This window comes from Brachycentrus maculatus, unplaced genomic scaffold (genome assembly GCF_059751285.1).
Source record: "Brachycentrus maculatus isolate JH-2025_06_01 unplaced genomic scaffold, ASM5975128v1 h1tg000346l, whole genome shotgun sequence".
NCBI lineage: Eukaryota > Metazoa > Arthropoda > Insecta > Trichoptera > Brachycentridae > Brachycentrus > Brachycentrus maculatus.
This window is the reverse complement of record NW_028281095.1, coordinates 5,663-30,357: the sequence shown is the minus strand read 5'-3', so window position 1 is coordinate 30,357 and position 24,695 is coordinate 5,663. Positions and strand designations below refer to the sequence as shown.

The window sequence follows — 24,695 nt, the reverse complement described above, 5'->3', positions numbered from 1 at the left end:
CTGATTTATGTCTTGAGGAACTCGATCATTTATTCTTTTTCGTTAAGTCTGAGTTGCGAATTGTTCATGAATATCTGGTACCGGCTTTATTCCCTTTAACTGGCCACTCGCAGTTACTCTCTGAGCTCATGGATCTTGGCCTCCTGCGTCTTGATGATATTGTGCAGGTTAATGACCTCGTAGTGTTGCTGCATGTCCAATTCGGTTGTTAAAGTATGATTATATTGATAAGCTATAACTATGCAGGATAAATGCTGTAATATCATTATGCTCAAACTTATTTCCTGAGTTTGAATTGCTGGATCAGCTCGGATAGGGGTGCCAGTTACTTTTCTTCGACTAGCTTGAACTCGTCAATGAAGAAAATGAAGTGTTTGAAGCAAGTGTTGAGATGGTACTCTAGCCCCAGGGCCAGTATTATCTGAAAGTGGGTGTGATAGATATGTGCGTACACTCTGAATAGTCTTTTGAATATTGTTTTTATCATCGTTAAAAAGTTCTTGGGGAAAGGCACTCCTAAATATATCAAACTGTCTACCTATTTGGCAAGGGAAGAGTGATTAGTTGTTGAACTGGTTTTAAACCCAGGTCATCAGCAGTTCGATGTATTCAGGGGCAGGGACTTTCAAAGGGGTCTTCACGTTTTGGCCATCAGCCCACAGGTATTAGAATTTTTGGCCAGCACTCATAACTGGGCATGAGTCCTTGGTACAGAATTCCGTGAGAGTTCCATAAAGTATCGAAATTTCGTTATAGAACTCTATTGCATTGACTGCCAGCCACTCATTCAAATCCTCGCCCGAAGGCAACTACACTGCCAATGACATATTGCCACTCCCTAAAGTCATTTGTGCAATTTGTTTGAGATGCATATACTTTGTGCTTTTCTCGACTGTTTTCAAATTTTTAAATGGCTTCATAAACTTATATGAATAATCGATTTGTTTTGGGCTATTTATAAACTATCAAATTATTCGACAATTATATTATGCATTTATTTAGCATATATGGAACAAAAAAAGGCAATGAACATTCAGTATCGTGTCTTTGTTTATTTCAATTTATGGGTTTTAGAGTGTCTGTTGTTTTGTATTATGGCCACAAATATAGGAAGCAGGTTTAGATTATTTGTTATGCCTCTATTGTTTTATAGTGTTTGATTTAATCACTTACATAGTTTTTGCATTAGTTTTTGAGCTGAGGATTTTTGTAGATATGATGGAATTTACTGGCAAACTCTTTGTGTTCAGAATTGTCAAGAAAACAAGCTGGTCTAAGCCATTATGATGGGGCATAGTAGATGAGCTAGGCTGTCATGCATTTCAAGAGTGGCCTGATGGCCAAATGCATGGTGAAGTGCGAGCCTTCGCTCTCTCAAGTCATCTGACTGAATATTAATGGAATCAAAGGAGCACTCACATTCATGTATCTGGATGTGTGTCTGTATGTATGTCTGCATAGGTATAGATATAAGATGCAATAAATCCATGATATTGTGTGAATATAGTGTGGATATTGCGTGAATATTAATTAAATGGTGTGTGTGATGATAAGATGATAAGATTTATTATGATGATGCAAAGATGATAGATATATGCAGATCACAGATATATGCAGAGATCATAGATAAGTCGAATGAATCACCATCCGGGCAAGGGAGAGGAGTGAAGCAAACACTAAAAGTTGTCAGCAAATCAAAAATGAGGAATCTAACACGGCGTATTATTAGATCCATCATTAGCTTTGACCAATGCCAACCAGCCCAAAAGAACATCCCTGAGTGTAGTCGGCCGGGTCTCCCCAGAAACGATTTATTGCAGCTTTATTCTCTCGCTGTCTTTCTCATTTCATCTCTGTAGGGCCCAGCGCCAATGATTAATCTTTATATTATAATCATCAACTTGCAAGGGATACTCATATTTTATATTTAATATATATTGACATTATGCTATTATGGTATTATGTGTGTTGTGGTATTATAATACTGTGTATTGACATTATTGACATTATTGACATTATTGACATTATTGACATTATTAATATTATGACATTATTGATATACTGTTAGTTATGAGTAAATTGCATTGTCAGCATATGCAGATCCTAGTGACCATAAATGGCCTTACCTCGCCATTGTAACGCCACCTCAATGAAGAATACATTAGTTCAATCATGTTTAAGCAATTTAGAGCTTTGTTTCGCCTTCATACAAGATTGCCAGAGTCGATGAGGACAGTTAGGCAAAAGATATTAATACTCACATTATTTTTATGGCTAATCCAATTTGGCACACCCTTTATCTATAAGCTGGAGTGCCAATATTTAGAGTATATGGATAAACTTATGGCCTGAAGTAGAGTAATAAATCTCCATCATACTATCATCATGATCACTAATCCTCATAATAATGGCCATATCATAACAATCCATAAGCGCATGTTTCTACCCCTTGCATTTTACTCCACTCCTTATTGCATTAAACATGACTCTATTCAATCAATCTGAAATAATCACTCGAGGAGAGTAATGACCCATGATCGTATAATCATAACCATCATACACATTATAATATTTGAATGGAAAATAGCCTGCTGAATTAACTCTTGAAAATAAATACATTTTCAAGTCAGCTGACTCAAACCCTTCAAAAAATATGCAAACATTTTACACTACAGTACGAACATCTTAGTGCGAATGCCAATCTATAAAAAGTGCCATTAACATCGGCCATCATTCAGATGCAACATTATCTGATCTCACTCTGCTGCCAAACCAAGAATTTACTCCACTGCAAATACTTAGAGAATAAGATAAACGTCTAACATTGTTTGGCCTATACTGTGGAAGCCTTATCAATTATCATGAAGTAGTTTTCTTCATAAATTAGGATATTTACGGACTCAATATAGAACATCGTGTCCACATTCCTCTCGCATTTGTGTTCCCACACAGGCTGCTACATCAGCTACTACGCGCTTTTGATGCTGGTTGAGGGCTCGCCCTCCGTAATAAAGGCAGTTTCCTATGAAAAACTGTTAGAGATCAACACAAAACTGCAGAAGCATCAGAATATATACGAGAACTGCAAGATGCTGCATTCGATTCAATTAGAGAGCAGGGAAGTGTTTAATAAATAGCATATGTAACTTCGACTGTTATGACTAGATAGATCTGCGAGCGTAATTTAAACAACTACCTGCACCATAAAGTCAAGCCCAGTAAGGAAGCACGCGTTCACTCTAAATAAAGTAGCATAGCTCCACTTAATAAACTGGCATCTATTAAAATTCCCCCATTGGCACTGCCTGCATCCAAATCCGTAAATTCAGAGCGATTTATAGCAGTGTCGAAAGAGTAGAAACGTAGGGGAATGCCGTAGTTTTGTAAGTTAGCGAACAACCTTGGAGAGCACTTCATTACAGTGGAGCTAGGATGTCTTCTGGCGAATAGAAGGACTCGCCAAGTGCAGTAATTTTCAGAAAACGAAAGTACTTATGTAGTTTACTCAGCATTCAGGCATCAGTGCTTCGAGAAAATGGAGAAGATACACACATAAAGAATGAACTCCTCGAGGACCAGTCTATCCTTCACTGACAATGAGAGAGATGGGTTTGATCAGCATCAGCGCAACCGATCGGGGGAAGAAAATTATAGTGTTTCCTATCAGCGCGCCCTTTAATCAAACATTAATTTGTTCTTACTCAAAGTCGAAAGTTCAGAAAGCGAAACATCGCCTAATTTTTACGAGTATTTGTCAACGCACATAAAATCTTTGAATTCGCAACTAAACAGGAAGTCAGCGAACCTCGAAACAAAATTGAAATAAAGCTACTTCTTCTACTTGATCGAATTTCTCAAGCAGCTCATCGACATGAGCCTCACTGGAGGGTTGGGTCTATCTCATGACCATAAATCGCACTAATCTCAGCCTTCCTAGATCCACAAGGGAGAGACTGGGAAGAGCGTGGGCGTGTTTAGCTTGTTAATGAATAAAATGAAGCATGCCAATCAAGTAATTGCCGAGCTGATGTATAAGATCAGCATCCAAAACTAAAAACTCCACAAGTTTCTCCTCGTCAACCAGAACAAGAAAAATCATTCCTACCACTATGACTACGAGTCAACATGGAGTCCTCACGAGAACAGCATCCGAGAATTAGAGTAAGCACGCGAGTATAACGATGAATTCCTCAAGAATATCACAATCAAAATCAATGAGCCAATAGGCATTCGCGGGTCGCATCAGCTATTCTCAAAGGATAAGAATAAATAAGCACAGTTCTTGATGCAATTGAAGAAGGGCTCTGATCCAGTTTTACTATATTTGGGCAGTTATTTGCAATCTCTTTTTGAACATGCAGATATGAGCCTTCCCTTGTTTTACGAGTACCAAACCAATATTCTGATCGGACTTAATTTCTATTTAAGATCAACGCAATTGAGCAAAACGTCGGTTTGCTACATCATTTAATTTATGATTCCTTCTCTTCTCTTGATCAAGAGATAACTGCTTGAGCTTTCACATCCGTACTTTGGCTTGAGCTAATCTTCGACCTACAGCAGCGAACATAAACCTGAAAGGAAGGCTTAAGGAAAAACCAACAAATGGCCACATTTAAATTCATAGCAAAAGAGCTCCAGCTATAGTAGCTTTTCGCCTCTAGTGTTCCAATATCCTTTACTAATGGGTTCTTACATGTAATTGTTGGGAAATCTTCTGAATTTAAGTTCCTAAGCCAGGTAAAGTAGCACATTTATCAAGAGAAACAATAAGTATGTGGAAAAACTGATCTCCAATACTTTTATTAAAAATATAGTCTTTATGGAGTTGCTCGAAAAGTATGTTGAGCACATTTTCAAAGAGGAAAGGGAAGATCTGATTATGAAGGTTCTCACTTTTTATAGGAAGGCCTTAGAAGTATATGGCTATCATTCGAACCAGCATTCTGTGAAAACAAAATCCTCTTCTGGCTCCTAATTTAACAAGAGCGCTCGATTTCTCTATCAGCATCTGAGCTTGTATTTAGATCCCAAAAATGGATGCATTGCCAATCTTCTGATTTCACATGAGAAACTTATTTCTCCATCTGAGCTTTAAAACTAATTTCTAGCGAGTCTGTCAGAGGATGAAGACCAAAAACTTAATCCTGTATAAAAATAGAATAGTGCATATACCATGAAAATGCAAAGAATCTTGCATGAAACTCTACTATTCATCGCCAACATATACTACCTATCGCCAGCAGAAAGTCTTTCCATTTAATTCCAATCCATCCTGGAACTATAAATCGCTTCTTTTTATATCAAATACGCCATAATGGGTTTCATCAAACTGTACTCGCTTCTCACCGTTAGCGAGCTCGTCAATATTAATTCAAGTGAGAATGCGATGGCTGACAAAAGTAACTTCAAGATGGATCATATTCTGAGCACGAAGGAATCCCCACACTCTTCAACACACACCAATACCAAACAAATTTTCATGATTGATTTCCTAAAGTTACTGACGAATCTCAGCATCAACAGAACCCCCGCGATTGGCAATAAGTTTCGAGAATACCGAGTGCTGTAATTCTTCGCGAGATAAATCGAATTGGAGTTCAGTATTGCCGAGAATATCGAGAAATATAGAAAAAAAGCTACAGGCCTCCTGGAAGTGCCTGAAACTCAAGAGAATAAGGCATTTAAGAGCGAGAAGCTTTCTGAAGATCTCCTAGAGCTGGGCGAGCCAGAGAAAAAGTCAAAGCTAGTTAATGCTATTTAAATTCCAAGGCTTAGCCTCAAGAAAGGTCAAGAATAATAAAAGAAGGGTGAGAAATAAATTAAAGTTGCAATTCCTGGGCTGAACTTAACAGGAAAAATGTTTCAGCAAGCGCGTTTTTCGGAGGAAGAGCAGCAGCCAGATGAAGAAGTCAAAGAATATCACAAATAATTTAACAAAACAGAAAAATTCTTTTTTGGGTCCAACAAAATGAAAGTTCCGCCTTTACAAAAGTTGCCTCCGAAAATATAAACAATCTTTATGGTTGATTCGAAAGACCATTCTTCCTCTTCGAGAAATGATGAAAGAAAGAAAAAAAATGAGAAAGGGTTTTTGGACTAGATCATCGATAAAATAGTGAGGCCAACCCAGAAGAACAAGAGAGGATCAAGTGTGAAAAAGAATAAAAATGTAAAAGGCAAAGAGGGCAAATAACCAACCGTAATGAAAACTTAATAGAACTTTCACCTCTCTCTTAATTTGAACCTGGAGAGTATCAAATCGAAGGAGAAATCCAATAACTTCGAAAACGAAAAGATGAATTCCAAAACTGACAAATCGAGCATCTTTCTATAAAAAAATGTGATCTATCAAACAGAAAGAAAAGTTCGTAAAATCTACTCGAATCGAGTGCTTCATTCAGAATCTATTCTTCTCATATTCTCGCTTATTCTTTATAAGGGGCAGCTTGACCCAATGTATTGCGACCAGATGCCAATCATCCATGGCAAGCTCAATGTGCTCTATATCTTGCACTATCATCTAAACCACGAGTCGAATAGGTCAATACTTTAACCTCTGGCGGGGTCAGTGTCTAAAATAAAGCCATATCTGACGGGACAGAGATTCTTCAAGCTACTCGTCAGCTAATATACAGATCTAAGCAATTACCACTCTTGGTCAAAGATCAATGCTGGAGCGTTTGGAGTTGTGATGACTGCCTTGACAGATGTGTAGGAGCCCGCGGAAGTGGCGATAAAGCAGATGAACTTTCCGAAGAACATCTATGAAAGATGTGTTCTCCATGATATCTTCACGGAAATCACCTGCCTTGAAATGTTTCGGCTCGACGACCGAGTCACCAAGATCTATAACTACGGAGTCATCGATAACACTTATGTCATTATTATGAAGAAGTATTTGTGCTCAGTGAGGGACTGGAGGTTGGGCAGCGTCGATTCGCAAGAGGCAAATCTGTTTCCTCCCACGCTCCCCAACATATTGTCGCTCTTCTACGACATCTTAAAAGGAGTGAAGGTCCTCCACGACCAGAATGTTACCCATTACGACATTAAGGGAGATAACATTTTGATGAACTTCTAATAGAATTCTGACCCCCGAAAATCGCCTCAACCCAAGGCCATACTCGCAGACTTCGGTGTCTGCAAAATTTATGACGACTAAAAAGACGAACTAGATTTAAAATCGAGAGGAACATAGTGCATAAAATCGCCAGAAATGCTCACTTTGTCACTGAAGAATAAAAAGGAAGCCGACAACTACGATCGTCGCAAGAAAATAGGAACAACGAAGGCTTCAGATATATGGTCAATAGGATGCCTTTTATACGAGCTGGTCACGGGCGAGTACTTATTCAATAGCCACGACTGGGTTCATTTTTTCATGCAAGTCACATCTACCAGCGAAGAAATTCTGAATCATACACAGTGTGAAAAAATGAACAATAATGTCTATCTTATCGATTTCATGAAATACATCATGATTCGGGATCCTCAACGCAGGCCTTCCATTCATAACATAATCACAAGGTTTTAGAACTTATACGCCCTGCTTGTGAGTAATCCTCATCGAGTTGCATCTGCTGATCTCCGTCCTTTTTGCAAGAAGAATTTAGACGAGCTCATTCTTCAATATCAAAATAAAATATAAAACGGCCATCAACAAAGTGAACAGCCCAGGCTTTCAGCGACTAAAAAACAATCTTAATAAAAGAGTAAGCTTAAAAGCAAGGATGTTTCACATAAAGGCAAAAACAAAACTTAAGCAATAGATTCAAGCTTACCATTCCAAAAGATTGGGCAAATTGAAGGCGCTATCAGCCATCGAAATTCCAATAAACTCATCAAAGTCATGGATGATATCTATTTTTGTCAGAATTAGCAACATTTTGCTCGTCATTAGCTACGCATTCATGAGTAAGGAATCACGCATGTGGTCAAAATGGGCCACTCGTAGAAGACCCGACTAAGCAAAAACAGGCTCAAAGTCCTAGAAATTACTGCAAATGAGGAATAAGCAATTCAGAACTGTATTTATAGGCTCACTCCAAAAGTATCTGACTTCTTGAGAGAGGTTCTGCTGCGAAAAGGACGATTACTATTCATTAACAATGAAACTAACTTTGCGCCAAATTTGCTTGTTTATATTCTCAGCTTTTGGTTCAGATGCTCGATTTATGAAACTCTGTGCCTGATTAACACTCAAGTTTTGCCCTTCCCTGCCTTCACAGTGAACCCAAATTTAAAAATGATGTCCAAGATGCTCAAATAGCTGACAGTCATCGAAAATTAGCTTGAAGGATTCCCGAAGTTGCAGTGCATCTGCGGGAGTGTGACTATAATCCTGAAGAAATCATTTCAATAAAAAAAGGGGTTATTGCGGCCTTGTCGGTGCCGGAGAAAAGGGTCGGAAAGAGTTGCGTGCTTCAGTAAAAATTGCATAGAGTATTTATAATTTATAAAGAACCGCTACAATATCGTTTGGGATAATCTGACCTGGGCCCTAATAAACCCCTCCGATCTGATGACTTCTCTGAACCCAGTATAAAATGACCCCGCTGATATCATTCGCTCAAATGTGATCCTAAACTCGAGCCACCCAATCGATAATATGATTTGGTAGCATTAGTCGCCCGAGGGCTATAAGATTGCTTCGTGCCGGACATGCGAAATGTGGATCCTATCATCAGCAAATCGCGCAGACACAGCCAGCGAGAAAGAGCATAGCGAAAGCACAACAAACAACGAAATACGATCAGAAACCTGGATAATTCTGAATAACTTAATCAAATGCTGTCGACAAGGAATATTGATTCCAAATGCGCAACAGTAATTTCAGATCAAGACTCCAGTTCTCAATTGTTTTACTCTATCCAAATTACACATGACCTCGCAATGAGGCCCTCAGATTAATTTATATCTGTTCTTTTCCGCATTCGCACATAAGAACTACTAATATCATTTACATCATCATTGGAAACTGAATCGTTGCTGTTATTCTTGCTCTTCCGAATCAGCCTAGTCTACTTTCTATTGACCTAAAGTGGAGCCTTCGAGCTTATTCGATTTACTTTATTATTTAACTTTCGCCAATTTCACAAACTTCTGTACATTTTTGAAAAATGTAGGCAAGTTCGCATCCTTTTAGTTTTTGTTTAGAAAGAGTTCGTCTTATTTGACAGTCCAGCCTTCTCCATTGCTGTCGCTCATTACCGTTTTGGTAGTTTCCTTCTTGCTGCTGTTGATCTCCTTCGCAATAGGCTTGGTCTTCTTGATGAATTTGAGTTCACCCAGAAATGCTAGTCGATCCTATAAGCTCTGGTAGTTGCTATGGAGTTTAGCGGAAGGAAGGGATGGCTGTTGAACTGCATGGCTTTCTTGTTTGCTTTTTTTATTTTTTTTCCCCATTATCAAACTATTCGATATATTGTATATTATCTGCATTATGTGTATTATGTGTATTATGTGTATTATGTGTATTATGTGTATTATCTGCATTATGTGTATTATGTGTATTATGTGTATTATGTGTATTATGTGTATTATCTGCATTATGTGTATTATATACATTATGTGCATTATCTATATATGCGAATGAGTTTTATAATCAACAATTTAAGTATCGACTGTAATTGTGAATTATATATATTCTCAACAACAGCCTAATATATTGGCTACATATTTAAAAATTTATATTCCAGCCCTGAATACTCGAGATTGTTAGAATTTATAAAATCTGAAACTGTATCAAACACTTATTTGGATGCCATAACCTTTTTGCTTCACATTGCCGAGCTTTCGCCTTTAGCGGAAATCGCTTAAGATATTTATCTAGTTAGGTTCCAAATTTTATTAACTTTTCTCTGTGAATCTCTCTTCGCATTATGTCCCACATTCATATAATTATCTTGATCATCAATATTTTTTGTCGGCTAGCTCGTTAATCATTCATTCGAATATGCCGATAATTTCAAAATTTTATTTGATTTCCTGAAAAAGTGGAATTTGAAGGCAAAAATGCTTAGCACGACTCTTTCTTAATGCTTTTGCTGAGTTTGTTGACATTTTTTTAATATTTTTTTGTGACTTTATTTAAATGTGAGAGATAGATATTAATTAATAAAATATTTAAAAATGTTTGTCGGTTCGTCAGTGATGAGCTGCATAGATCGGCTTTCTGTCCGCTCAAACTTGTCAGGCAAAACGGGGACAATCCTAGGAGTCATATCCACAGCCATTTTTATTGCTTTATGCTTCATAATTTTTATTGAGCCCGTGACCAATTATTTTAAAGGTGACTTCGTACAGACAAGCTTTCCAACACTCAAAACCCAGGATTTTAAGCTCAACACAGGATGCGATTTTAAATTTGCCCTTTCTTTCTTTGATGAACAAACGGGCGAAGTAACTGATCATCGAGAAATCATCAACCTATTTACGATCCAGGCACAATTCATATCGGTGTCAAGCAATATGAACTTCTTTTCGGAACTTGAGGAATGCGATCTCGACTACTTTGAAGGCTCTCAAATCCTCCCCAGCACATTCAACTCCACTAGTTGCTTTATACCTCCTGATGGTTTGAGTTATGCAGTCGAGTATGGGACTAATAGCGGTTCTGGGATTGGCTTCAATATCCGCACTAAATGCCTGGATCCCTTCACATGTGTATTTCTCTCCTAAACCGAGGCTCTTGTTAATGAAAAAAAAATGACATTTTTTCAGACACATTACTACACTTTCTACTTCACATCTCAGATCCTGAATAGATTGGGCCAAATATAGAGAGTCTTTCATAAGGCCTACTCCTCATAATGGCACGGGCGTCAAACAATCATGCCCCAGTTGATCATCATACTCGAAACGCAGTAGATTTATATCGATGACTCGATTATGCCCTGGAGAAATAACAGAACCTAAAAAATTTCTTCTTGGTTTGGTAAAACCAGGGGAAGCGAGATCTTCGCATAAGGTCTGCTCACTCAAGGAGTCTCAGCCTATTTAACCACATACAAAAGCCACTAAATTCTTATTAGGGAGTATCGCAAATTGGACTGGATTCTGGGTCTTTTAGGGGGCGGTATTTTTTTAATCTTTCTGTTCTTTAGTATTCCATGCAACTATTTGAGCACAATGAAAAGCCGGAAGAAGGTCTGTGAAAGCCTTTTAGTCCTGAAGTAGAAGAACTATATCGGCGAATAATCACTTTCTCTGCCAAACATCAGTTGGGTGTGGTATTTTGTTGACTGGCTCCCAAAATTTATTCATGCTCATCAAAGGGAGCGAGAGTTGGTCGGAATTTCTGATCGGCTCATGGACATCGCAACGCTGATCAAGAAACAGAAAGTGGCCCTGCGGAACATAAGAATGTTCGAGAAGGCAAACAGAGGCAATGCAGCTGGCAACCAAAATGCAAAAAAATAACTCAAATTTAAAAAGAAGAAACTGGATTTCGAAAGTAAATAGGATCCCACTATGAGCGACTACTCGAATAAGCTTGATCTATCACATGACGTCATTGATACGATTCAGAAGAACCCGAAAATTCCCAGAATCTATTCGAATAACTTAGGGGTGCTGACAATCAACAACTCCCAATAGGCATAGAAGCACATCGCCAAAATCGAGAGTTCTTTCGAAGCTTACAGTAAGTATCGTAAAAACTTCGGCTCCTTATACAGAGACAAGTGCAAGACAATATCAATAAAGATTGCAGAGATCTTCAGAGCAATCGACGTTTTTGGAGCAAAGCCTATGCTTTCAGGCTTCCCTAACGATTTCTCCTTCTTTGGCTGCGTGATCACTTTTATAATTATTCTGTTAGCAATCCTCACATTTTCATTGACCCTGCACAACATGAACAACGTGAGAATAAAATCAGATGAGACTTATGTGTTGCCGGATTAATACTCAGTCACAATGCAAAGCAATATCAACTATAAAATGCTTTGGTGTTCATCCAAAACTGCATTTGAGACTCAACTAGTGGTGGGCGCGAACAGGATTGCAGATATAAAGTTCTACCAGTACACTCGAACAGGGGAGGTTCAGACGACGCAGTACTATGACCCAATCTGGGTTAATAATAGCGCGCAGTTCTATTTTGATGTGAATGATATGCTTTATAGGGAGAGTACCTTTCAGTACTGTTACAAACTTCCTGATGGAATCAACTTTACAGTATAAGGCAACTCCTAAACTGAGAATTAAGCCTATTTTGGTGTCGAAATGAAGCCATATTGCTCTGGAACAACGAGCTACTGTGAGGCCAACAAAGTATCTATGCTCAGAAGCTACTATACACTCTTCAACCATCTACCAATGGAACTAATTTTGCCCGAGAACAAGTACTATCCCGAGCAGGGCAAGGTTGTCTCCAACTACGTGGTCAAGAGAGTAAATGCTGCGAATATCTTTTATACAAACACCTATTTGAGGCAAGGCTTCGAGGACACAATCTATTCCTAAATTCTGTAAATAGTCGATGACACGAGCAGCTGGATCGTCAGCAATGCTCAGAAGCCTTCCACTAAAACACTGACCAGTTATCATTACGATTTGTAAACCTCCACTGTCATGTACGAACCGGATAATCATGTTTACCGAGCAAAGATCAAGACAAACGGTCAGGTCCAAAGAATTATTTTCACGAACTATAAAACTGATTTTTTATTGGCGACAATCGGAGGATGCTTCATGTTTTTCTATATGATCTTGGGATGGATCGGCAAGGGCTACAACAACTACAGGCAGAAGATGAAATTGGCTGAGTAGCTTTACTCGGAGTCCGATGATGGCGGAAGCTGCAGCAGCCTTATGTCTATTTTCAGATGTTTGAAGATCCCGTGCGTCGACAAAAAAGTGCGATAGAAGATCGAGAATGACTTAGATGCAATAAGCTTGGTGCAAAGAGTGTAGAATTGCTACAACCTATCATCGGTCCATCAACAGAGTCTAGAAGCCCGCCAGCTGTCTCTCGTGTTCATGAAGTAAGTAATAAAATCTGAAGAAGGCATCATATCTGCAACTGCCCATCAAAAGAACCTAGGAATGATCAACGAAGGAGAGGGCGAAGATGAAGAGGAAGACTAAAACTTCAACGAAATATCAAAGCAATAGAAAATCCTGTTATCCAGAAGCCTCGTCAAAAACTCCAGTGCAGCCATTGCAAACGATCACGATTCCATGGAAGTGACTTATGAGAAGTATTAAATATAAGATGATCTCGAACCTGAATCAACGGAGCTGACCGTTGGGAACACGCAGAGATAGAAATAATGTGGTGGTTATTTCCTGAACAATTTCGACATGTTCAGCAGCAATGCATCACTCACTTTCAAAGGCTCAAGAAGCGTGAAATCAGTATGCGGGGGAGTGTGCTGCCTTATCCTTGTCGGCTTCATCATCATCCTCACCTACCATTTCTTAGCAATCTACTCAGGCAACAATTACTCCGTCAGTTACGAGAAAGCCATCGATGAAGACACCAACAGCAGCCTCTCCTTGACAACAGGCTAGAACTTCAAAATAATTCTCAGCTTTATGGCATTCAACAACTATCAATGGCAAAATGTTTCACACATCAACGGCATGAGTTATACCCTCAAAAAGTATAAAGACTTTAGGACAAAAAATAAAGTTGTATCGACTGTCGAGTCATTCAACTTAGAGCCATGCAAATCCAACTATTTGGATGGGTTTGTCGGGGAGTATGCTGATAAGAGTGTGTACTCGAATATGGAGTTGGGTTTATGTGCGCCTGATAATATTTAGTTGAAGCTTTATGGGACACCCGAGACAACTGAAAGATAATACTTCAAGATAGAGATAGAAAACATAGAAGAGAGTCCGGCAGGAGTCGCTATTGCTGATGAATTGCTTTTAAAATATATTCCAACCTACCACATTTCCCGACCCTTGAAGACCTTCTAAGGCTACTCCAGCGATAAGAATTTCCGGTTCACAATGTACAAGTTCATTCGAGGCTAGCTCTATCAGTACTTTATTAACTACAAATAAGCAAACATTTCGCTTATAAAAAATCTCATTGCATACGATACATCCATAAACCCCAGCTCCTAATTGCCAACCCTTGAGTCATTCGACATTCAGACCTACCCTGCCGACTTCTAGTATGGAGCAATCAATGAAACCCACTATAAGAAGTATAGTGTCCTGGCTTTTAACTTGGAGAACTTTACGAGCAAGTACACAGTCAAGGCAGTAAAGGCCAATGAACTTTTTGGAATCTTCGGGGGCATTATACTGTTGTTGTTCTTTGGGCTCGGGGTCATTCCGAAATCGTTCAACGAGTACAGGATGAGGATAATCATTGGCTCGAGTATCTATACGATCAGGCCATTTTATAAGATCAAAGCGAATAAAGCGAAACGCAAGAAAGGCAAAATTAGCAAATAAAAGCTGGCAAGCAAGCAAGAGCTCATTGATGAATATAACAACTTCTCCTAGTGGAAAATATTTAGAGCCTGGCTGCTGTCTTTTTGGGCCTTTGTCCGCGACGACTATAGCAATAACAAGACCCTCAAGATCATACATCTCCTTGAGTCGCGAATCAGTCACGATATGAATCTCCTCAACTATTATCAGAACCTTTCTATATGCGAGAGTGCCCTCAACAACAGCAATAGCCTAAAAATGTAAGAAACAAGCATTAATTTATGCCGAGTCTTCCCCAAAATATGTCTCCCCAAAGACTTGAACTACGAATAAATCACGCCAGATCAAGTTGACCCCGACCTGCGATATATTGCCAAGAAGAATGATCTATCCGATTGGGATCTCAACACCATACTAATTGCCAAGAAGACCGAAGGGCTCAATGTTGTGAATATCTTCGAAGAAAAATGGCTGGACTAGTATTTCGGAGTGGCCCGATAATCTCGATCGCAATCTGGAACAAGTGATATCTAGTCGCAACTCAGCGGCACGTTCGATAACCTGAACAGAGAGATGCAAACGGCCGTCGTCGAGGAGATTTCCAATTACTAAATTGAATGAGTGATCCGAAACTTTAACAACTCTTTCTCAATTCCATAAAGTCAGATGCATATAATATATCAAACATATTGTATATATTGTATACATAACATCTAACAGATATCGTATATATATATATAGTGGTCAGGCAATATAATGATAAATTTTACGATCGTTGTCGTTCTCTCGGGGTTGGGGTTGGGGTTGGGGTTGGGGTTGGGGTTGGGGTTGGGGTTGGGGTTGGGGTTGGGGTTGGGGTTGGGGTTGGGGGTTGGGGTTGGGATTGTATAACTGAATGAAGGTCATACTGTTTGTTCCTGTCGAATGTGAGTGCTTTAGGAGTTTAACGAGCACGGCCTCCACTATTTTCTATCGCTCCCTTTTAATCTTTTAATGTTCCACGGTGCTCATATGCATGATTTTATGCATTTCGGGGGTAATCCTGATCATGATTACCTGGTTGGGTTTGTTCTTCTATTTGGAGGCATAGCGTAGGTTAATCTTTAGAAGTTCTCCTTCAGTGATGGGAGTAAATGCTCCGTCGTTTTTTATGAGGGAGGAGTCACGCAGCACAAGGTTATTCTCGATAAGCACCCCAATGCATTTCATAAGATACTCGTTCTCATTTTATTTGTGTACCTTTACCTTATGTTTTAGGTTTCCATATAAAATTTGATTGTTTCTCTCCTCACTGATATGAAACAAAAGGCACATGAATATGTTTTATGATTGGAATCGATACTTTCCGCTTTGGAAATTTCCCTCAAACAAAGAAAAGCCTTTCTCTGCCTTCCATTTGATGTATCGATACTCGTACTCCTCGTGAAATAGATTTGCCACGGTCTCAGCATGCATTCTTACAGCTTCAGGCAATTAAAGCTCCACTTTGGACCTATTCATGCTATCAGGCCAGTAAGGAGTATTCATAATCCTGCAAGCCCATCTGAAATTGCAAAACGGCAGGCGCTTACTAAAGCGTTAAGTGATTTCGTGGCTGTTTTCGATATCTTTAATCATGTTGAAATGTGTGGAGACTGAAACTGAGCCCAATTTTTCCTGAATTATCCACATGTTACTGCAAGTTTCTTGAGAAAGAACACTTCGATTTATATCTTCGGCTCGTTAATGGTGTCGACCAATCTCTTGGCGAGCATCTCTTGGTGGTAGATCAAAAAAGTATCAGTGGCGGCTAGATTTTATAAAATCAGAAAGATATCCTTCATTTTTTACAAGGCATCTTCGTCGGTCAGCTTCAGCTTTATCCCTAATTTATGAAACCAGCTACCTTCCTTTATCCTAAAATCAGCGAACTCAGCCAAATTCCTTGAAGCCTAAATGGAATCTAATAGCTTCCGAAAGCACTTCTCACGGACAATGCAAACTCCTAACTATTTCTCCATCGATTCCTCAATAATCGCATTCACCGATTTTTTGAGAAGTATCATTTCCATAATGTACTCTATATACCATAAATACGTACACTTCTTTTTATTTATTTTTTCGTTCAGCTTTGCCCCACTCTCCATCAAATATTCCTCCACAATCTTCTAAATTATGCGGATAGTGTTTTCCTTTGATTTGAAGGCAGTGCGAACAAAGAGACGCAATGTCGCGATCTGGTTCTAATAGGAGTTCGAATCGAATTCAAACTGCTCAAGGTAGTACTTGAAACTGTTCTCCTTCCTCAATCTTTCAGAGAGGTTTGTCAGGATGAGGCACTATTTGATCTTTTGAAGGTAAGCATTTTTTTGGATGGTGGTGAATAGGTACATTTCACTTCTCTCTTATTCTTGTTCGACTAAGCTCAAGACCTTGGTGAAATCGTCAACGGGGCTGAGCATGGCCAGCTTATCAGCGTAGAAGTTTCGATAATAGTTCTAAGAGTCAAGAATGATGGAGTTGAGAATCTACTCGAAGATGAACTTTTCGAGATTTCTCTCCTAAGTAGCATAATATTTGACAATGTCTGGATTTTGAACGCGGTGGAACTCGTACACTGTTTGGTTGCTAATGCTCTTAACTGGCCTAATTCGTGCAAGTTCCCGAAGCCCGCAGCTGTATACGATCTCGAGTAGCATTTTTACATCTTCCTTTTTCAGGTCTCCAATGCTCACTTCTGATCTTTCGATTGAAAGAAGTCTTTTGATCTATTTTTGGATCAGCAGCCGGTACTTGAGATAAACCTTGTTATGGAAGTAAAAAAGGGCAATCGGAGCAATCGGGAACACGCTGTTGGGATTCTACAGTTTGTTAGTCTTACCCTGACAGTCATAGGATTTATAGGTGGTCTCATAGTGGGTGTGGGCGTATTGGAAGATGGTATAGTATAGAAAGGTGAACATTTTAAAATGTGCCCATTTGGTGAGCAAGTTATTAAAAAACTGTTCCTCAGGAGCTGGCTTTAAATCTTTCAAGAAGTAGGAATCAATAAAATGCTGAATATACTATCGAAACATCGCAACCAATCTCTATTTGGTCTTGATGCGTTAGGACTGCGTGCCATTTTGCAGCAACTAAAAAGTCTTACTACACCGTCACTATATTAGTACCTGACTAAAGAAGCTGTGTTCTTTCTGTTAATGAGCTCCGATCGCTCGGTATAATCCGTGAAGACACGAATGTAGCAATCATTAAGTTGTTTCAATTTGATGCCAAATTGCTACTCATCTGCTTGCATTGAGACTTGATCCAATTAATTAAATTATGGGTTTAAATTATATCGTACTGCTTATTCATTAAAGTTATCCCTGTTTTGTGCATATTATCAGCATGCAAAAATCCACAGGTACCTTAACCAATGCGAGTGTGGAAAGTGTATCTGTCTTTGAAATTTCGCCATTGATGCCTGAGGTTCTTCGTCATGTTCAACGTGGGAATTTTGATCTGGCTATCAGTGAACTGACCTATCAAATATTCACGATTGAGGAACAAGTTCGAGCTTTACTTAGCCTAAAAACAGATAATGTGGGGCATCACACTTCCGAGGATCACATCTCCTCAAGCAAAATAAAGTCAGAATATATAAAAAATGTGCAATCGAAACCCTCCCTGAAAGTCTAAAACAACACAAAGGTCAAATAAGCTGAAAATCCTGTGAGTAAACTGATTTCCATCCTATACTTGAATCGAGGAATAGTATAACTTTGCATTGGCAGAGTCAGCGAGTCCTTAACAAACATGGAGAACAGCTTATACTACGATTATCTCAATTACTTCGTGTACTACAACCGCCATTTAGTCCACATGCAGATGTATTTAACTTTATAGGAGGAGAACCCCAAAAGCATTAGATTGCAAATGCAACTTCTACAAGAATCTTTGAACGATATATGCTGTGCTATATCCTGTTTGCACCTTGCGAATTCTCTCTCTGCTCAAACAGAAAAACTCAAGGAGTGGTGCATTGACGAGTCGATCAAGTATTGTCCCAACAATATCGAAGCAAGAATGAAGAAGGCTGTGCTCTATTTAGGCAAGAGAAAATATACATTGTGTGAAAAAATGCTCGAATGGATTCGATAAATTGGAGGGGAAGAACAGTACCCTGAAATCTTGCAATTGCTGAACAGAGTCAGAAATTTAGTCGAATCGAATAATACCAAAAATTTAGACTATTCATATATTCAATGGATGAAGCCGGCTGACAAAACCTACTTTTAATTTAGGCTCGTTTCTGAACTTTTCATGTCAAAAAATCCCCCATCTTTCGATATCGAATGCCGAGACGCCCTCCTCAAAACCATTCAAGCATAACAGACGAAATTCATGGAACTTTATCAAAAGATTCTTTAATCTCAATCCCCACAAATAAAAATAGGAGTAATTAAAAAATTGAATATTAGCATCCAAAGAAGTAACCATGCTGTAAAGGATTTGACGGCCAGCGAATGCAAGGATAGCATAATTCTGCTTTGTCGAGACCTGCAAACGTAAATCCGATAATTAGAGCCAGCAAAACTGTCTGTCTTGTATAAACAGAATTCGGCTTCAAAGGAAAATGTCATCGAGTCGAATGAATAGATTGAGTAGATTGAGAGGCCAATTGTTGAAGGCCAATAAGAAAGCTGGGAGCCTATCCATTCAAGGCCATCGCATGTCAGTTAAGCCGAATAGAATGGATATAAAATAGTGCATGCAGAATATGACTCAAATATTGAATAAAACCATAGTACATTAGAAAAAATGTAAGAAGCAGGCATATCGCTGCAGCCACTCGAAGATTAGAAGAATTTAAGCATTTCCTTGCAGTACATTTCATTCATTGATACTACGAAATCCAAAAACGATAATAATTTATATTGCCTGCTGCAATATGCCAATAAAACATTCAAAATAGTGAATGCTGGCAAGAGTGGGATCGATGATCAGGATTGGAGTGACTAATTCTAAACTATACTGTAGGATGAGCCAAGATAGCTGGTTCTGAGAATTTTTAACAAGGAGACACTCGCTTTTGAGGATCGATATATCGGGTAAGGCAGGAAGCTGATATGCGAAACGGGCAGAATTAAAATACCATTGTATTATGAGAAGGAGTTGGTCGGAAGCATATAGATTAATGTTATGTATAAATGAAACTATTTATGAGCCCTGATTTATATCTGTGGTATATCTCTGTCGACAATTCGAATTGAATGAAAAATAGAATTAATTAAGTGCTTTATACAGGGGCAATAAATTTGGCTTAAATGCAGTTTATCACGAATCGACGGAAATTAAAAATAAACCATATATTTAAAGCCATTCCTATTCGGAATAAGCATTTTTGAATGTTTTTGGGGCCTCTTAAATTTTATGAATCCCAAAATCATACAATTAATTCGGCTATTAAGTAGAGTTCAAATAAAGTTACAAATTTTAAAATGGCTGAGTTTTACCAATACACCAAGGCAAGGAAATAGTTCGGTCGTCCATGCGTCTTTAGTGACACCAAACCCATCAGCACTGTTTTCCTGCCCTTCGAGCCCAAAAAAAAGGACGAAGGTTATGTATTACGGAATCCTAATTTTGTTGAACTTGACAACTTGACAGAGTACTCCTTCCACAATGTTAATACCAAGCGCGTGTCGACTGGAGACAAGGGCATGTTCCACCAAGAGGGAGGTAACAACAGTATAATTTAGGATGGCCTGACAGCATCGACCCCACTGAGCAGCAGCAGTACAACAGATTCATGAAAAAAATTGATAAAGATCAAGGCTTTGCAGCTCAAGTTAAGGACCTCTGCGAAATTGCTGAGCGGATTATGCTCAAGAACAATCAGATTGACATGTATGAGGAGTATTTCCACGGGGAGGAGTCCGAGCACATCGTCGAGAACATTTCCACGAAGACTCTAATGCTCTTTAAGTTTAAATTATTTTATTTAGGGACCCATCTGAACATACCAAGAGGAGTGTTAGTGAGCTATCTTGGCACACCTAGAACCAGAATAAAATAGCAGTATCTTATGCAGAAACTCGATTCCAGCAGGCCTCCAACAAAGTAAAGACAGACTCATATGTCTGGGATTTATAAAACCCCAACGAGCCCGAAGTGACTCTCAGCTCCCCCACTCCAGTAACCAACTTAAGCTTTAATCACAAACTCGTGGATATTGTTGGAGGAGGATGCTCAAACGGAGTTGTTGCCATTTGGGATTCAAGAGTCGGGAAGGAGCCGAGTGCACTATCTCACATATAAAAATCTCACAGTGACCCTGTCACACACTTTCAGTGGCAAATGACCAAAACAGGACAATAATGCGTGACAGTTTCGACTGACGGATATGCTCACTTTTGGGATATCAGAAAATTGAAATAAGACCGAATGTAGTCTTTGGCCATCAAAGATGTCAATTCTGAAGGCCAATAAATCGACATTGGTGTGACAGCCCTCGAAAACAGTCCCTAAACCCCCACAAAGTTTGTGATAGGGACAGAGCAAGGAACCCTCATCATTGCAAACAAAAGACCCAAAAAGCCAGTTTAAATATCTCAAAAGCTGGGACATGACAACAAGCATCTCGGCCCAATATATTCCATCGCCCGAAATCTCCAGTACCCTAAGGTCTTTATGACAATGGGAGATTGGAGCGCGAAAATTTGGATGGATGATTTGAAAACGCCATTGGTCAAGACCAAGTACCATAATAGCTACATAAGCGACGGATGTTTTTCCCCGACTCGACCTGGCGCTTTCTTCCTCACTCGCCGAGACGGATGGCTGGATGTCTGGGACTATTACTATAGGCAAAATTAAGTGGCTTTCTCCCATAAAGTCTCATCTGCTCCCCTCACTTCTATTAAAATTAGCTACAATGGGGCGGGTAACCAAATTGTGGGTGGCAAGATCGCTGCCATTGGAGATGGCGATGGGACAGTGACTGTGCTCGAACTGTGCGAATCTCTATACACCATGCAAAAGAATGAGAGAGACATCATGCACGAAATATTCACAAGATAAATGACCAAGTAAAAGAATCTCGAAGCCCTAAGGAGGTACCAGGAACTCGAGAAAAAGAGAGCCCCCAAAGACAACACAGCAGCCTTAAAGAAGCTCTAAGAGAAAAAGCAATAAGAAATAGTGAAGGTTGAGGACAGGTTCAAAGAGCTATTCGAGGAGATGAAAAACGGAGTGACCAAAGAAAACAAAGAAGCTATGCAAGATGCAAAAGGAGACGATGCAGATAAATAAGAAGGCGATTGATCATTAAAACAAATAAACAACTATATCATATTAGCTTTATCATATCTATCATGTCATATCAATGCCACCTGATGCTATTTGTGTTATCTGGGGTTGGGGTTGGGGTTGGGGTTGGGGTTGGGGTTGGGGTTGGGGTTGGGGTTGGGGTTGGGGTTGGGGTTGGGGTTGGGGTTGGGGTTGGGGTTGGGGTTGGGTTGGGGTTGGGGTTGGGGTTGGGGTTGGGGTTGGGGTTGGGAAGTCTGGTTACTGATAGATGGCTTCAAGGGATTCCAAACAGAGGCTGTAAACATGATCGCTCTCTACATCCTGCGAAGTAACAATGAGACTAATGCTAGCAATAAAGAATCTAATCAACCCTATCAAACAAATTCTGGCCCTTCAGGGCAAGTCGATGCCGAATTCTTTGCACCTGATCGAATCAATCAGGCAGCAGAAGGATATCAATAATAAGAAACTGCTGGCCTTCCTCCTCGACCAATCCAAGACCACCAACGAGAGCATCCGCATATCCACCAATGGGCTGATCAGTACTATCGATCTAATGGGTAGATTTAGGCAAGCAGATATTCGAAAACGAGGCATAAATGATCAATGGCTACCAAAAATAGGCCATTTACCATACCATCCGAGTTATACCTTACGAGTACACCTTTAACCCCAAATACAACCCACTCCATCTCAAAAGTACCATGTCATCCAGCATAGGCCCCATCGACGAATCCTTCAAGAAGCCTCTTGAGTACACATTCAAAGATGTGGCCAGGCGAGTTGAGAAGGAGGAGAAGCCGGTTTAGCAACTCTCCAATTACTCGATGCAATAAATGAGAAAATCCTTGGGAATCCTCAACTTGAAGAATGACATGAGTGAGGAAATTCGCGCCAAAAGGTCATAAAAGAGATTAAAAAGAGATAAGTAATATGACAGCGAAGATGAGAAAGAGCTCAAAACCACATTCGCAATGGTTAATTATATTTGATCATGTCTATAATGATGTTCAATTGATTCTAATTGTAAGATCATAAGAGATGCGAGGGCTTTTCATTAAGTTCAACGAAATCCAGAACTTTTTCGATCTTCGTGTAATAGTATAGCTTCTGGTAGATATCCTTCATGAAATAGAACTCATCTTATTCTTCTTCTTCCTTGAATTCGATGTAGAACTCTGCGAACCTCAACCCTTTCTTCTCATTAAATATTTCGAGTATTTTAGCAAGAGTGGCTGCACAGAACGGGATGTCGCTCGAGAGCAATGATAGGTACTTAATGGCATTGGTCCAAGCTTGCTTGAATTATTTGGTATTGAAATCTTTTTCTACCATGTAGCTTTTAAAGATTTATAATCTTTTAATGACGGCTTACTTTTTCCCTTCGGCCACATTCTTCATGTATGCTGCATAAATATCGGCCTTCAAATTGGAACTGTACAGCTTATTGAGACGTTATTTCCACGAAGGACTATCATCGGTAAACTCTGAGAGTATCACTTTCATTTTATCCTCGAGCACAATCAGGTCCTTTTGCATTTTTTGCTCAGGTAAGTTTTCGGAATCATCTTTGGCAAGGTCTTTTAGCTTTTTGGGACCTTCACCCTCAGCACGATGGCCTTTCCAGCCATTTTCTCTTCTTTCTTCCAAGTTCTTCAGCAAATCACTGACTCTCTTCTGCTTCTCCAAGAGGATCTCAGCATCGATGACCTTAAGAATTTTGAAGTATTCATCGGTGGTCAGTTCTTCGAGGCCCACAATGGGAGAGTATGCAACCTTCCCCAGGCAAAAAGCTGTCAGTTTTTAAAGAACTTCGGGATATTTGGAAGCCTCTTTCGCTTCGTTGACCTATTAGAGCTTCTAGCCTAAGTTCTCGAGGAATTCGATTAATGCTTCGAACTGATAGTAATATAAGCTGTGTCTAAACTATTTGGTTCGATTGAAGGCGTCGTATTCTTTCATGAAATTGGAGAGCAGCTCTTTGACGCAGTATCTGATCGTCCTCTTGTTGATGACCTTCGATTTGATCAGCTCAGAGATAAACTTGACATCTAAATATGATAAGTAAATTACTGCCGGTTATTTATTTTTTGGTTTCTTTCAAGAATATTTCTTTTTCTTCTGGAGATTAAAATTCGGGTATTTATTTTTCCTTATTGTCGAAGGAGTGTTGGACTCTTTCGAGCAGCAAGTGCTTGAAGTGGTTGCTCTTCTTGGATTATTTGTCAAGTCCTCGGCACTCAAATGCAAACTAAGTATCCACGATCTTTGCAAATATGTTGCAGATTTTGGCATAACTGCTGGCATACCTGGGCTGGGCCCATGCTTTTTCAATCAAGAGTTCTATAAGGGCTTCACAAGTCTCCTGGTTAACTTTAGCGTATTTTCCGAGATCTTTCGCGAGATCCTTTAAGTTTTCAGGCGCAATTCTGTTTAAATCGAAGTTTATGTTTCTTTTAGCCTGCTCTAATGCACCAAGCTCAGCCTCCTCGCTTTCCTTTATCTTGGCATAATTAACTTCCGCGGCTCTTTGCCTCAATTGGGTCTTCTTTATTCTGGCGAGGTAGGATTAGTTTTTGCCCATGATAATATCATAGACTTGCACATTTGCACCCATCGGCTCTTTATTCATAGGCCGTCTGTTGAGCTACTGGCTTCCTGGTTGATAGTTCTTTCCCTTTTGGAAATCTCTCTGATTGTTGTTGTTGTTGTTGTTGTTGTTATTATTTGTGGAAGACATTTTCTTTTGCATTCCCTTTGGAGCTTCCACATCGCAAAGCATTTCCTTTAGCTCCCACTTGATCATGCTTTAAATTTCGTTCAGGAGCTATGGGTTTGATGTTGTTTTAATGTTTTGTTCTTTTTTGGCCAACACAATCATGGACTTGAGCTAATCAACGCTAAACTTTTTGCGTTCTGCTACAGGCTCAGGCACAGGCTCAGGTATCGGCTCGGGTTTGGATCCAGGCACAACTTGTTCCACTCGATTCTATTGAGCAGCTTCTTTAAGAATGTAGTTTTTTTGA

The 24,695-nt window shown here is 39.4% G+C and overlaps 1 pseudogene; it reads right to left on the bottom strand.

Annotated features, from left to right (window-relative positions):
- Positions 1-277: 277 nt before the first annotated feature.
- On the bottom strand, positions 278-905 carry LOC148303799 (MOB kinase activator-like 1 homolog A pseudogene; annotated as a pseudogene).
- Positions 906-24,695: the final 23,790 nt, after the last annotated feature.